Source organism: Crocodylus siamensis, chromosome 8 (assembly GCF_052110815.1).
Source record: "Crocodylus siamensis isolate JL-2025a chromosome 8, ASM5211081v1, whole genome shotgun sequence".
NCBI classification, from domain to species: domain Eukaryota; kingdom Metazoa; phylum Chordata; order Crocodylia; family Crocodylidae; genus Crocodylus; species Crocodylus siamensis.
Genome location: NC_143402.1, coordinates 65889482 through 65900468, shown reverse-complemented (window position 1 = coordinate 65900468; position 10987 = coordinate 65889482). Strand labels below are relative to the sequence as shown.

General features: G+C 47.5%; 2 long non-coding RNA genes across 2 annotated transcripts in view; one reads left to right on the top strand and one right to left on the bottom strand.

The window, feature by feature from the left end:
• Nucleotides 1–2336: 2336 nt before the first annotated feature.
• LOC149858892 (uncharacterized) lies at nucleotides 2337–3864 on the top strand. Its single transcript, XR_016444003.1, has 3 exons — nucleotides 2337–2393; nucleotides 3047–3127; nucleotides 3449–3864. It is a non-coding gene; the product is annotated as an uncharacterized LOC149858892 (long non-coding RNA).
• A 1820-nt stretch (nucleotides 3865–5684) lies between these two features.
• LOC149858891 (uncharacterized) overlaps nucleotides 5685–10987 on the bottom strand; it is a 27489-nt gene continuing 22186 nt past the window's right edge. Inside the window, exons 5-6 of the long non-coding RNA XR_016443808.1 lie at nucleotides 6789–6928; nucleotides 5685–6439 (exon numbers count right to left, since the gene is read on the bottom strand). This is a non-coding gene — a long non-coding RNA (uncharacterized LOC149858891). The remainder of the gene's footprint in view (nucleotides 6440–6788; nucleotides 6929–10987) is intronic.

Sequence of the window (10987 nt, the reverse complement as noted above, 5' to 3'; positions counted from 1 at the left end):
TACACTAAAGGCTGCTCAAAAGCAAGTTAAAGTTGGCTCAGGTATAGTGACTGCAGTGTAGCCACACCCTTAGTCTCCCATTTCATTACCAAAACAGGTAACCAGATCTTTCTGTAGAGCACTCAGTGTGTGGGACTCTTATTGAAAATCCTTCTTTTAATCCCGAAATGGAAGCCAGTCCCTTTCTAAAACTTACAGATGTTCAGCAACTGAAAATCTGTCCCATAAGAGTTTAGTATTTCTTCCTTTCCAAATGCAACTTAGCAGGGAATGATACTGAAACCATTCAACCTAAAGAGCCTCCCCTTTCAACGTCGTGCTTAGGTCAATTCCAGTAATTCAGAAAGGCCCCAATTGTGGTCAGAATCCCATCCAGTCACATGAGAGATGGTCCAAAAGAGCATCCAGTCTAAACATGCAAGCAGCTAAAGCAATGTCTGGATAATAACAACCTTTGTCAGACAGGTTCAAGGCTAGGGTTGGCACCCAGAATGACCCTTATCTGATTTTTTAAAAAAATTGATAACACTTCTCTCAAATGGTACCTCTGTGAAAAATATTTGGCATGCTGCAAAAATAAAAAGAAAATCATTAGTCTTGGAGTGGGTTTGGTTTCTGCACAATATTGATTTCCAGTTGTGCCTTCATCTAAAAGTGCAAGGCAGAACAGAAAAACAAGTTGGGGAAGAGATGAAGGTTATTTGAAGAGCTTGAAATGTTAAAAGGCTCGCAGCTGAGGTTGAAGCAAAGGTCAGGGTGAGGCTGCATTTATGAAGACCAGTTCATTCCCGCACAAAGCTGAGCTCTGGATTGTAACAGAGATGCGTGAATCTAGAGGGGAAAAAAGGGGGGAGGGCACCTATGCCCTTATTTTCAAGTGACCACTGATTTTATAGGCCTCTGCTCTTGAGAGCCCAATTTTAGCCTCTCTCTACACCAGCTTGCCTGGCAGCATAATGCTGATTATGCTGACTTGCCTCTCCAGGGTGGCCTGGAGATTAGCTACTGCTTGTCAAGTGCTTTGAAGAAAGCAAGTGCAAGTCTTTTTGCTTGCCTGTGCAATCAATACAACAGGATATAAGATGATGTCTTCTTTCCCCCTTTGGTTTTGCAAGGTCTTGTATAGCTAAAACCTGTTTGAGCACTGTCTCCTCTCCTGCTCCAAGAAGCATTTCAGTCATTAGTTTGTGTGCATGGTAAAGGCAGGAAGACTAGGTGTATTCAATGGGGAAACCCATGCCCTGTAATGCTACAGTAGGGTTAAACCTCCAGGCTGGGAGCTTCAAATGCACCTAAAGGATTTAGGTGCCCAGACCTCACTGCATTTTAATGGGAGCCCAATTCCTTGAGCTTTCTTTAGCATTCCACCCCAAAACTCAAGTATAGCTTTGGGTATGATAAGGGTCAGAAATGGAGCTGATTTGAAAGCAAGGATGGCGAAAGGGGGTGAGACAGGGGAAACATCAATTTTTTGACTGATAAAATGAAATTTTGGCTGAAAAATGCATATTTCAATTTAAAAAATGTCACAGATGTACCTTTTGGAATATATAGTTCAGGTGTTTTACGTTCCCGTTCTGCATGAGCTATCCGTCTGGACTCCTGACTGCACCTCTGCCATCCATCTTGCTAAACCAATGCAGTGAACTGTGGTTGTCTCCAGGCCCTCTCAGAGGTCGAGAGAGGCCCAGGCCACTTCCATTTTTTGAGGCTCCCAGTATATTAAAAAAATATTAATTCATAGTGGACTACAGGCGGTGTGGCCCGGTAATGGGACACAAGTTTAAAGTTGTATGATGACCGTCTTCTTCTTTCAATCCTGTCCGCGTATCTCTGTGTCTGTATGTATAACCTCATTTGGAGATAACGTTAAAAGTCTAAATTTGAGGCCCTCCGTGAATGAGAGGCCCAGGCCAAATGGCCCCCGTGGCCCCCCTGTGATAGATCCTGGTTGTCTCCGCCTGCAATGAATCATGGTACATACTGTCCAGCTAGAGAGCTTGGCCGAAAGAGAAGCACACGCCTATGAGGCATTCAGACCACAGGTCCCAGTAGGCACCAGAGGAGAATTTCCAAGCTGAAAACCTTTGAGTTTTGAGTGTAACAAAAAGTTGAACTTTACCGTGGGAAACAAGCACTTTCCAAAAGAAAAGCAGAACAGTTTAGTCAGACCCGCAATATTTGGTCATACAGAAGTGTCAATGGGAAGCGCTCAGCCAGCCCCAGCTCTTGTCAGGGAGTCAGGCTGGCAGAGAGCTGCAGTGCCCTGTTGCTTCGTGGTTTGGCCCACGGAGGTGTGTATATGTGGGTTCACCCTCTTCTTTTCCCTCTTTCAGACACCCTGGGGGAGTTGAGGAGACCAGGCAAGAGGTTGGCCCTGGCACTTCTACAAGGTAATGTTGCTTCATGATCAAAGCAAGACATGGAAGTGCGTGTGGAGGTTGTCAGTGAGAGACTGCAGAACATGGGACCTGGGAATCTCGGAAGCAAAGCATAGCCTGGCACAGAGCTCAGTCATTGCCTTTCTGTTCCTCACTGTCTCTTCATAGCATGTCCTACGGCACATATCAGGGCCACACAAAATAGTGGCAGGTTTTATTCCTCTCATGTACATTTTCATGACCATATCTTTTGCTTTGGAGCCATGAAATGTAGCTTTTTAATGGTCTTTCATAGGGCGGGGGTTTCATGAGTGGAGAAGACATAATCAAGATCACCCCATCCCGAGTCTGGGACCAGCAGATCAGAAAGGAAGAGAAATAAGTCCCTTTCAGTTCCCAGACAAATGCAGGTGAAGCCCATCTTCTGTGGACTCTTCCTCCTAATCCAGATGTTTCAGGAGCTCTGTGTGCTGCTGTCATTTGACTGTAGGAGTGACTGGGCTTTGGAGGTGCCATGGGGAGTAAAGTAGGGCAGATCTGGTATCACCTTGGCTGTAGGATACTTGCCTACCCAGCCAAGAAAGCAGGCCATAGCCTAGGATGCATACTAGGAAGGAAGGTGTATACCAGTGATCAGAAACTACAGGGTGCTGTACTTTGTGCAGGGATACCAGCAAGTAAGCTCCAGGTCCTGCAGGAGACTGCACCACCACAGCTCTGATCAAAGAGGACCAGGAGAGGTACAGGTAAGTCTTGCTTCATCCTTTCGTATTGGGGGTGAGTGGATGATGACTCCAGTCAGGTGCATGTGCTGGGTGGGGAGAGGCTGATGATCACAGTCAGGGCCCACAGTTTCTGAGCCCAGATATGGAGCTAATTTTCACAGCTAGCTTTCTGACTAGACTTGCAATGCCGATCCCTGGCTGTGTGGTGCCAAGGAGACTGTGCCCACCTGGTCTGCGGATACAGGGAGAATGTCAGTCCACAAGTCCTCTGTGCTCTTGGCTACCTCAAGACTTGAGTGCTGCTTAACCAGTGAAGCTCTTCTGTTGTGTTTTGTTTCCCAGTATCGTTGGATCATCCTCAAGCCCAGACTCCAGGTGCTGGCCATGTCACAGCCCCAGCTTGTTTGGAAGCAGCTCTCTACTTCACACCAGCTGTGGTAACAAGTGGCAGTGGTTAGGAAGGATTAGTCAAGACACCTAGTTGTGCACCTGATGAACCCCATAAAACCAAGGGCTCCTCTTCAGAGTTACTATGCCTTGAACACACTACAGTTAAGACGAGCAGCCCCGTGTAGATCACCTCAGTGATGCCATCCAGAAACCATGATGCAACCTCTGGCTCTGTGATAATCAGGAAGTGATGACAGTCACCTGGGGTGATGTCTTGCTCCCAGTGACTGGGGATTCTTACCCTAGGAAGGGTTTCCTTTATATAAACACATTAATACAAGATCAGGTTGTAGAGAGAGCTTGCTACATATGACAGCATTAAACGTATATTCACTTCCTAACCCTGTTGTTGTCTTACTTTCTGTCAGCAGTGATAGCCACCTTCAACAGTCAAGACACCCCATTTTTGCAAGGGTGGGAAGAATATTTTTAATCTGGAAAAGTTTGGGGTGTCACAAGGCCCAAACTGAAATGTTTGAGCTTTGGATGGAAAAACGTTTGGGATTACTGATTTTCCAATAACAATACAAAAATTTTAAGGAATGCTACACTCCATGAAAACTTGCATTTCAGTGAATTTCCAGGTTTCTGCTAAAGAAAAAATTCAGATGGAAAATGTTTGACCAGACCTGGTATAGAACATCCACACACTTACAGTGGTTCAACTGTCAGTGCAGGCAGTTAATGCCAGAACAAAGGTGTCTTATACTAACTTAGCTTGTTCCCTTTCCTATGCAGAATAGCTAAAAACTATTGTACTGATATCATCTTATTCATCCTATGGTGGCTTGTACTCATTTACTTCTGCTGGCATAGTTTGGATGATATAATTTCCTTGTGTACATGAGTCCTTTGAAGTGCTTAGCTTAGATTTTTGTTAATGCCTACAAAGTTTTTCTAATAGATGTTTTCTTTCTGAAGCATTTAATTAAGTCTTTGCAACTGCAGCTTGCTCTTAATGAAGGTTTTTGGTACAGAAACAATAGTGGCATTGGGGTAAAGAAAGTTGTTGCTGAGCCAGAGCTGTTTTCATTTTAGAGCTGATTAGCGGTGGAAAAGAGGACACAGAAGGTGCAGATAATTAGTTATAAGCAGGATCAGGTGAGCTAAAAGGCAGTCACATGCATCTAGGGAGGGCAAACCAGGTGAAGTAGAAGGCTGTACTGATGAAGACTGCAGTGTATCACAGCTCCTTCAGAAGGACCTGGTCTCTTTGGTGGCCTAACTCCATTGTTTTCAGTGGTGCTAGGCTTATTTTATCCTAGCTGATGACCTGGACCTCTGATGCCTTAGCCTTTGTCTGTGTATTGCCTTTTTTTCTGAGTACTAACTCACAGCTTGAGTGCATAGCCCATATCAGACTTGCCTGATCAATCCAATTTAGTTCCAGTGCAATAAAAGCATCATTCATCTCAACTGTGCCCCCAGGGACTTCAGAGGATAAACAACACAGCATGTTTCAGCCAAGAACCTCAACACACATTAGAAACGGGCTGGACTCGATGATCTCCTGAGGTCCCTTCCAGCCCTAATGTCTATGAAATCTATGAGTGTTATTAGGATCTTACAAATGGGGAGCCTGGGCCCCAGAGAAGTGAAGTGACCTGCCCAAGGTCACTGTTCAGACCATGGCAACTCTCACGAGCCATGCCTGAATTCACAACCTCCTGCTCCAAGCAGGTGGTCCTCTTTCCTGTACACACAGGAATTGGGAAGCTAGGACCAAGGGAGATGAACGTGTTTTCCAGTCAAGGTCTGAAATTAAAAAGGTGGTGAGTGCAATTCAGGGAGGCTGTCCCACAAGCTGCAAAGCAGCACACTCCCCACCAGCACTATTATAATGCTAAAGATTAGCAATCGGGACCAGAAACACATACTGCAGCCATGCACATACACAGCCATTGTGAGGAAGAAACATATGTAGCCATAGCGAGGGGTCCCCACAAGGACTGTCCAACCTTTATTACAGTCCCTTGTACAGCCTGGCTACTGGATGTGGAGGACCAGGACTCTGCTATCACTCCACATCTCCCATTCTTTACAAAGAATAAGATTAGATTACAACACATTATAAATGATAAGGAATACACTATAACCCTTAAAACTATTTACATAGGGGAGGGTTAGGGTCTCCTAAGTCTGGAACCCCAGATCCCACTTTGTGACCCTGGGGAAGGCTGGGAATCAGATCCACATCTGAATAATGCGGTTCAAGCCCTTCTCTATCTACAGCCTTCAGGCTGTGATGAAAAACTCTGTGTGAGGAGCAATGACAGTGGGGGTTAAAGAGAGCAGCCGGCGCTGAGAAGGGAGGCTATGACAGCTGGAATGTGATGGAACGGGGTCTCTGAGTGAGGACACAGGTTTGTGAGCAATGCTATGTTGGCTGCATGGGAGAGTAGTGGATTTTGGAGCTAAAGATTTCCCAAGCCGGGGAGAAGGCTGTTCTGTGCCTGGGGACCTCCAAGGAGGTGGATCTCGTGAGAAGCTCTGTATTTACGGGATCAGTTGCAGCCAGAAGCTGAGCTAATTGGGGGTGAGTCTGCCATGAGTGTGTGGCTGACAAAGGATTTCTGGCCCACGCTGTAGTGTTTGCTGTCTGCACTTAGATTTGAGATGGTCCCTGAAGGCTTCTGGTGGGTGGGAGTGGGAGTTCACTTCACTTCATGATCTTGTTCCCCACCACCAGCCAAAACCGCAGCCAGTTCTACGAGGGAAACAAAATTGGTACTGACAACCCTCTCGGTGCCTCACATGCTGACAGCGTGTCACTGGCATTTCTCCAGGTCTTCGTCTTCCATGCAGTCGGGCCCTCTGTGGATGCTGCTTGGCAGTGGTGAGGCCGTCGCTGCGATACGTTCCTCTCAGCATCTCAGAGGTGGCCTGTGAACAGTGGTTCAGATCTGCTCCATGACATAGCCATTGCATCGGTGTTTCATAGCCATCACTGTTAGACAGGAGGTTAGGATATCGCTGGAGGGATGCAATGTGGTTTAACTGCTGGAGCCCGGCGCTCCAGTCACTGGCCTGACCCTGCCTGACCCCTCCAAGAGACAGCTGGAAGAAGGTAGGATTGTAATACGTTTTCTTTTCTCTTCTTTTTTCCTCCCCCTGCCTCTCTAACAGAGACAAGCATGGGGAGAAGCAAAGGGAAATGAAATAGGTACACAGAAGAAATGACTCCCAGTACAGACAGACTGGGGATTAGTCGAGGCAGCAGGACAGTACAGACCTGTGTGGGCAGCTTAGGATCTGCCTTCCTCCTCATCACAAAATCTGCAAGCAAGGTGTCCTTGGCTTAAATTCTTTATCAGATCCGCCTCAGACTGTTTTCTCTGACATGCCTCTGCTTTATCATATCTTCCTCTGTGTCTGTGAAGAGATAAAGGGATCACGCTGTAGCATAAAGCCCTAGGGAACTGCAGCACAGGCTTTCATCCTGTGCCCTTCCTTGCTTGTCTCCCCACCGTCCACCTGGCCAGACAGGCCTCGTGCAACTTTCTCTGCACACCTTCAACTTACTTCCATCTTGTGGCCCTCTGGTTTCTTCCCTGGGCCCAATCTCAGACCGTGCACTGAACCTAAGGGCCCTGTTAGGCAGCAGAGACCAAGCATGCTATTACCCCTGAAACTCCTTCCCCTTCAGCTCCATTCCCTAGAGGCTGCTAATGTGCTGGTCTTTTTGGAAGCATCTAGGCTGCTTCCCTCCTTCCTTCCCCTTCACCAGGATGGGAGAAAATGACAGACTAACCTCTAATATAAAACGAACCAAGTGAAATCATTAAGAACTGCAGCAGTGTGTGCTTTTTTGAGGTGTCTTCAAGGGGAATGACAGTAAAATCAAAGCAGAGTTCAGAGACTCTAGAAGCAGATGTAGCAACTAAGAACGTAAGCTCCAAAATCTGACCTCCATTAACACCACAATTACATAGGAAAGGGATGTGGGGGGAAACTTTCCAGGCTTTATTCCCGCCCTCCCCCCAAGTAAATAGACCTGAATCTAGGATAGGACCTACACAAGAAAGGCCATCTTCTGTCCTACTTGCACCTGTAAGTCAGGATTTGGCTCCAAGTGCCTTGTGCTGTCTTATTTCCTGTGTTGGGTCACAGCAGCAATTATTTAAAAACCTTTGGGGCCCAACTCTGAGTTCTGCTAAGGTCTGCGGTTGCTTCTCTTGTAGGATAAATTGGCTCTTAAGAGAGTTTAAGCAGCCATCTGAGAACAGTCCCTGCAGAGGTGATGGCCATCCCTGCTCCCTGCCCCTGGTCTGTCTGAGTTGTGTCAGGAGTGTAGTGGCAATGCCCTGCACTGCACCTTCCCCCTGCTTCCTATGGGCCCTGGGGCTGTGAGAAAGTTAGAGCAGCCTCAAGGCTCTTCCAACGCACACTGGCAGCCAGGAAAGCCCTGGTATGACCCAGAATATGCAGTGTTGTCCCAAAGAGTTACAGATATATCAGCAAGGCCCCAACCTCAAGAGGTTCAAAATCATGATTTAAAAATACACAATAGATTTGGCCTCATTTGGCTTGTTCTCTGGTTTCTGAACCTCTAGGGTACATGCAAGAAAACTCTATAACCGCAAGGGCTACAAACCAGACGTAAAAGCTGAGATTTTCACCCAGTCACCTGCCTCCAATGACCAGGGCTTTCATAAACGTACATTTTCACAAGACTACTAATTCAATCACAGCAGTCAGCATTGCTGAATACAAGGAGGGCAAAGATGCCATCTATGCCCCTCTCAGCACTATCCCCTCCCCACTGAGAATCAGGCTCTTTGGATGGAGTCACCCAGTGCAGTTGCAACCTCGTTTACACTTGGGCAAGACTGGAGCAAAATGCTTCTGTAGCATGTTGTATTGCCTGGTATAAAGGACAACAGAAGATGCCTGACAGCAGTGTGTCAGAGCTGTGCTCGCATCAGCAACGATGGTGGTCTGCAGGCACGGATGTTTACAAAATGAGGCTGCATTTCGTTTAAGCCCATTTACAAACAAATCACCAGGGTCAAATTCTGCTCCTGCTTACAGCCCTACAGACAGCCCTGCTTACATGCGTTTGAAACCAGAACTCAACGGACGTGAGCAGCATGGCCTCACCCCCTGCTCCATCTTGAATCGGACACGCTCTCATCTTCACCTTCTGCTCTGAGGTTGACTATCACATTGTGTGTCCGCTTCACTTCTGTACCTCCCCAGGTCACCAGGTTTTGCTGATAAAGGGGCAGATGGAGGGCACCTGGAGCCAAATCCTGGTGCCATGTAGACATCCCCTTGGAGTGTGACATTGTCTTCTAGGTGCCTTGTGCTCTTATTTCCTGTGTTGGGTCACAGCAGCAGTTATTTAAAAACCTTTGGGGCCCAACTCTCAGTTCTGCTAAGGTCTGCGGATACTTCTCTTGTAGGATAAATTGGCTCTTAAGAGAGTTTAAGCAGCCATCTGAGAACAGTCCCTGCAGAGGTGGTGGCCATCCCTGCTCCCTGCCCCTGGTCTGTCTGAGTTGTGTCAGGAGTGTAGTGGCTTTTTCTGTTGGAAGACAATGTCACACTCCAAGGGGACGTCTACATGGCCGCTGCTGCCGTGACTTCAGCATAGTCTAGGCGTAAGTGAGCCAGCACGGGTACCACCAGCAGCATGATCCAGCTACACAGGACACTGCGTGGACAGCAAAATCCTCCTGAGAAGCTGGGTAAATAAATACACTGGCAGCATGCCCCAAAGGCCCCAAAATGATTAGGGGCCGGGAAAAATGTAATTTATGAGGAAAGACTGAAAGACCTAAGATTATTTAATCTGGAGAAGAGCAGACTGGAGGGGAAGTTGATAACAGTAGGGAGCTTATAGAGAGGATGGAGCTAGAAACCATTCTTGGCAGCTGCAGAGGACAGGGCGAGGCCTCAAACTGCAGCAGAGGAAAATTAGGTTTGAGATTAGGAGGCACTTTCTGACTCTGAGGGGGGTCAAGTGCTGGATCAGGCCGCCTAGAGAAACGGTGGAGTCTCCACCCCTGGAATTTCCAAGCCCAAGCTAGACAGACACTTGGCTGGGATGGCTTTGGGTCGACCCTGCCTCGAGGAGGGGGCAGGACTACATGACCTCAAGAGGTCCCTTCCAGCCCTGCGTCCTATGATCCTGTAAAGCAAGCTCCGTGCTGCTGGGGCTACACTGCCACCCACACCTGAGGTACAGAGTTTAAAGCAACCTCAAGTGTGTCTACTGAACTACCCTCACAGCAACAACTGCCATGTAGACATATAACCTTAAGACTTATATTAAGGAAAGCAAAGGAAAAACTCAGCACAGGGAGTTACAAATCAGTGGTGTCCAAATGCTCTACTCTGCTTTTCATCCCAAAGCGTATTCCAGAGGGCACAATATACAGGATCAGGACAGCCACTTCAAGGGTGGAAGGGAGACGGAGCCTCACGGTACGCAAGAACCCTAAGAAGTGGGGGGAGACCCTGGCCCAGTCACTCCTGGAAATGAGGGTAGTCCATATCAGCCAAGGATCAGACCCATTGTATCCAATTAAAACTTCAAGAGAAATTTAGAGACAAATGTAATTACCCACCCTGGAAACCCTCTTCAGAAAGGCAGCTCAGGCTCTATGGGTCAAATTCATGCCTGGTGTAACTGTAACACATTTACACCAGGGCTATATTGGGCCCCAAACATTTTAACTATCTCATTTAATGTTATTCATGCTCTGCTGGAGACGAAAATGTTTATACTAAATGAGAGACTCTAATGCTCTGTGGCAATAATGGAGTGTGAGGTTTATACGGTTTCTCATTTATGAGGATGCCAGGGAGGCCAGCCTGTCAGGGAAGATGGGACAGGCATGGATGCCCCGATTCTTTAACTGTTTGGATGACTCCTATGACATCTATGGGGGGAGTCAGCTGCATTTTCCTCTTTCCTCTCCTTCCTCTTTCAGCTTCCAGTAAGTGGCCCCTGCCCCAGCTGCACTTTCTGCTACGGCATGGAGGGAAAACCTAAACAGACCTAGCTGGGGGAGACAGGGGAAGAGGAATGGAAACTGCTGAGAGGGGTCATTGGTTACGTGTCTTTAAACCTCCATAAATCCCCAGCTGAAAGGTTCCTGAAACAAACTTGCCTTCCACATTGCAACAAAAGAAAAAGAGGGGATCTACACTCAGGCTCACACCTACCTGAGGAGTTGTCTAATTTGCCTCCATGCATAGACACTGAGTACATGGGGGCCCAATGGGGGGGCAGCCCCGAAATGGGAACATTAAGTCCTGGTCCCAGATTCCTAGTATATCGCGGGGATCTGAGGTTTCCATTCATCACAGAAAAACATGGGACATAGTGGGGTTTCTTTGCAGGCTGGCACAGTTCCAGCCTGCAAGGGGCTGCGGGGAGTGGGACATGGGGCACCATGTGCAAGTGTGCGTACGCACACGCAC